This window comes from Salvelinus sp. IW2-2015, unplaced genomic scaffold, assembly GCF_002910315.2.
Source record: "Salvelinus sp. IW2-2015 unplaced genomic scaffold, ASM291031v2 Un_scaffold6861, whole genome shotgun sequence".
Taxonomy (NCBI): domain Eukaryota; kingdom Metazoa; phylum Chordata; class Actinopteri; order Salmoniformes; family Salmonidae; genus Salvelinus; species Salvelinus sp. IW2-2015.
Window position 1 is genome coordinate 18,522 of NW_019948122.1, and position 5,109 is coordinate 23,630.

Genomic DNA, 5,109 nt, shown 5'->3' on the forward strand with positions numbered 1-5,109 from the left:
TCAATTGTAACGGGCGTCTAAGTCGTTCTCCTCCTCGTACGAGGAGGAGCAAGGATCGGACCAAAATGCAGCGGGTGATGAATACATGATGAATTTATTAGGCAAGACGAAACACGAAGTACACTTGAATAAATTACAAAAATAACAAAAACGACGTAGACCGAAGCCTGAACATGAGAACTTACATGAAAACGAAGAACGCACGAATAGGAACAGACTAGACAAACGAAAGCAGTCCGCGTGTGGTACAAACACTGACACGGAAAGAATCACCCACAAACAAACAGTGAGAACAGCCTACCTTCATATGGTTCTCAATCATAGAAACGTCAAACACCTGCCCCTGATTGAGAACCATATAAGGCTAATTAACCATGAACTAAACAAGAAACAAATAACATAGACTGCCCACACCAACTCACGCCCTGACCATACTAAACAAATACAAAAAACAACAGAAAACAGGTCAGGAACGTGACACATATAGCATATTATAACATAAACTATTATACATAGCATATTTTAACATATTATAACATATCATATAACATATTATACATATAACATATTATAACATATTCATATAGCATATTATAACATATTATAAACATAACATATAATAACATAGCATATTTTAAACATATTATAACATATCATATAACATATTATAACATTATAGCATATTATAACATATTATAACATAACAAATTATAACATATCATATTTTAACATATTATAACATATCAATATTATAACATATCATATTATAACATATTATAACATAACATATTATTAACATAGCATATTTTAACATATTATAACATATCATATAACATATTATAACATAGCATATTTTAAACATATTATAACAATTCATATAACATATTATGACATCATATAGCATATTATAAATATTATAAGCATAACATATTATAGCATAACATATCATATAGCATATTATATAATATTATAACATAAAAACAAGAGAGTTGCACACTCTATATGTATAACCTCACAGTAATTTATTGGGTAAAAAATGTATTACTGTGGAGGTTATACATAGTTGAAGTTGGAATTTACATACACCTTAGCCAAATACATTTTAACTCAGTTTTTCACAATTCTTGACATTTAATCTAGTAAAATTCTCTGTCTTGGGTCAGTTAGGATCCCACTTTATTTTAAGAATGTGAAATGTCAGAATAATAGTAGAGAGAATGATTTATTTCAGCTTTTATTTCTTTCATCACATTCCAGTGGGTCAGAAGTTCACAATACACTCAATTAGTATTTGGTAGCATTGCCTTTTAAATTGTTTAACTTGGGTCAAACGTTTCGGGATAGCCTTCCACAAGCTTCCCACAATAAGTTGGTGAATTTTTGGCCCATTCCTCCTGACAGAGCTGTGTAACAGAGTCAGGTTTGTAGGCTCCTTTGCTCGCACACGCTTTTTCAGGTCTGCCCAGAAATTTTCTATAGGATTGAGGTCAGGGCCTTGTGATGGCCACTCCAATACCTTGACTTTTGTTGTCCTTAAGCCATTTTGCCACTTTGGGAAGTATGCTTGGGGTCATTGTTGAAATATTGGTGAAAAAAAATACAATTTGTTCATTGGAAGACCCATTTGCGACCAAGCTTTAACTTCCTGACTGATGTCTTGATGTTGCTTCAATATATCCACATATATTTTCCTCCCTCATGATGCCTCTATTTTGTGAAGTGCACCAGTCCTCCTGGCAGTAAAGCACCCCCACAACATGACGTGCCACCCCCGTGCTTCACGGTTTGGATGTGTTTCTTCGGCTTGCAAGCCACTCCCCCTTTTTCCTCCGAACATAACAATGGTCATTATGGCCAAACAGTTCTATTTTTGTTTCATCAGACCAGAGGACATTTCTCCAAAAAGTACGATCTTTGTCACCATGTGCAGTTGCAAACCGTAGTCTGGCTTTTTTATGGCAGTTTTGGAGCAGTGGCTTCTTCCTTGCTGAGCGACCTTTCAGGTTATGTCGATATAGGACTCATTTTCCTGTGGAATATAGATACTTTTGTACCTGTTTCCTCCAGCATCTTCACAAGGTCCTTTGCGTTGTTCTGCACTGCATCTCCTCCTCATGGACTGTACCAGATTAGCCAGTTCTTGCTGTGAGATGTTACCCTACTCCTCTACCAAGGCACTGCAAGTTCCTGGACATTTCTGGGGGGAATGGCCCTTGCCCTCACCTCTGATCCAACAGGTCCCAGACCGTGCTCAATGGGATTGAGATCCGGGCTCTTCGCTGCGCATGGTAGAACACTGACATTCCTGTCTTGCAGGAAATCATGCACAGAACGAGGAGAATGGCTGGTGGCATTGTCATGCTGGAGGGTCATGTCAGGATGAGCCTGCAGGAAGGGTACCACATGAGGGAGGACGATGTCTTCCCTGTAATGCACAGCGTTGAGATTGCCAGCAATGACAACAACTCAGTCCGATGATGCCGTGACACACCGCCCCAGACCATGACGGACCCTCCACCTCCAAAATCGATCCCACTCCAGAGTACAGGTCTCAGTGTATCGCTCATTCCTTCGACGATAAACGTGAATCCGACCATCACCCTGGTGAGACAAAACCCCGACTCGTCAGTGAAGAGCACTTTTTGCCGGTACTGTCTGGTCCAGCGACGGTGGGTTTGTGCCCATAGGCGTTTTTGTTGCCGGTGATGTCTGGTGAGGAACTGCCTTAACAACAGCCTACAAGCCCTCAGTCCAGCTTCTTTCAGCCTACTCGTGGACAGTCTGAGCACTGAAAGAGGATTGTGCGTTCCTGGTGTAACTCGGCAGTTGTTGTTGCCATCCTGTACCTGTCCCGCAGGTGTGATGTTTCAGATGTACCGATCCTGCAGGTGTGTGTTACACGTGGTCTGCCACTGCGAGGACGATCAGCTGTCCATCCTGTCTCCCGTGTAGCGTCTCACAGTACGGACATTGCAATTTATGGCCTGGCCACTCTGCAGTCCTCATGCCTCCTAGCAGCATGCCTAAGGCACGTTCACAGGCAGATGAGCATGGACCCTGGGCATCTTTCTTTTGGTGTTTTTCAGAGTTAGTAGAAAGGCCTCTTTAGTGTCTAAGTTTTCCTAACTGTGACCTTAATTGCCTACCGTCTGTAAGCTGTTACTTTCTTAACGACCGTTTCCACAGGTGCATGTTCATTAATTGTTTATGGTTCATTGAACAAGCATGGGAAACAGTGTTTAAACCCTTTACAATGAAGATCTGTGAAGTTATTTGTATTTTTACAAATGGTCTTTGTTTCTTTTTTTTTTATTATAATGTAACATATTATAGCATAAAATATTATAACACATTATAACATTCATATGTTAATAAGACATTATAAAGTGTTGTACTTACTTATAACAGCAATAAAAGTAGCAATATATTCTAAATCTTTAACTTTTTCTTGTCTTTAGGCTTCAGAATGAATGCCTCCTCGTGGCCTATGTTCCTCCTGAGAACCCTGACTGGAGCAGAGATGGCACCAGCCACAGCTTTTAAAAAGGTCAAGAAGAAAAATGGAACGTTTCACATTGGACCATAAAGCTGTACTGTAGTGTATTGTAGTGTATTGATTTTACTGATCAATGATTGTAGTGTTATCAATGATTTACGTGTGTGTACATAAACAGATCTGTCTGGTCTGGATTAACAGAGAGTTCTCTGTGTGTGTACATAAACAGATCTGTCTGGTCTGGATTAACAGAGAGTTCTCTCTGTGTGTATATAAACAGATCTGTCTGGTCTGGACTAACAGAGAGTTCTCTGTGGTGTGTATATAACAAGATCTGTCTGGTCTGGACTAACAGAGAGTTATCTGTGTGTATATAAACAGATCTGTCTGGTCTGGACTAACAGAGAGTTCTCTGTGTGTGTATATAAACAGATCTGTCTGGTCTGGACTAACAGAGAGTTCTCTGTGTGTGTATATAAACAGATCTGTCTGGTCTGGACTAACAGAGTTCTCTGTGTGTAGGAACCCTCCATGCCTCCCAGAACCTCTTTAAACCTGGGATGAAGCTAGAAGCAGTGGACAAGAAGAACCCTACCTGATTTGCCGGCAACCATCGGAGAGGTCAAAGGTAACAAGATTAAAAAAAAAAATTGACCCACCTTTACCCCATCTCTGTGGAGGACAACTTTATAACTGTAACTCTATAATGGTTGTTATTTACTATTACACTATTGTTCCTTTGTCCCCTATTTGCTGTCTGGTTGATGTATCTCCTGCTACGTCTTACTGTTTGTTATTGTAATCTTTATTTTTAGGTGATGAGATCTTTGTGATGTTTGACGGCTGGAGAGGGGCCTTCGACTACTGGTGCCAGTTTGACTCCAGAGACATATTCCCTGTRGGATGGTGTTCTCTGACCAGGCACAGCATCCAGCCTCCTGGCAACTTCTGTAAGTACCTCAACCTCACCACTAGAGGACAGCAGAGCCCTGCTTTCTGATGCGTTTGACCTGTCTGTCTGTCACCACGGGTGCTGCTGGCCCAGGGTTTCTTTCTGAAGCTGCCTGAATGAGCAGAGCTGGATGAGAAAAACAAACAGTTTCTTTCTGCGAGGATTTCGCTGGCTGTTTTCCCCTATTTCCTGTGTTATTTCCTGTATATTTGACTAAAATACAACCAGTAGGTTTACTACAATTAGTACTTTTCCACTGGTAATAATATTCCTTAATGTGTTCCACTGGTGTACCTTCAAGCAGTATTGTCCTTCCACACATTGCATTTGGGTCTAGTTTGCTTGTATAAAGCAAAGATTATATATATCATTATTTTGTATTACCTTTTTTTTTGACAGGTTAAGATCATTTTGCTGATTCAAGTAAATCATTGTAAATATATGATTGTGAGCTTCGTAATATCTTCCATAATGTGTTATCTGTTTAACACTCTACTGCACACAACCTTTTTGCCCCCATATCATTTWWAAAAAWTCCTACACATGACAATATGAGATGACATGTCTGTAAACAAGCCAATGAGGTGCAGAAGTTGGTATGACGTATCAATTGGRGGAGGGACCTTCTTACAGGAAGCAGAGCGACCTGAGTGCATGGTGT

At 40.0% G+C, this 5,109-nt stretch overlaps 1 long non-coding RNA gene across 1 annotated transcript; it reads left to right on the forward strand.

Annotated features, from left to right (window-relative positions):
• The first annotated feature begins 3,457 nt into the window (after window positions 1-3,457).
• Window positions 3,458-4,446, forward strand: LOC112079079 (uncharacterized). The gene is made up of 3 exons (XR_002895852.2): window positions 3,458-3,547; window positions 4,019-4,124; window positions 4,312-4,446. It is a non-coding gene; the product is annotated as an uncharacterized lncRNA (long non-coding RNA).
• Window positions 4,447-5,109: the final 663 nt, after the last annotated feature.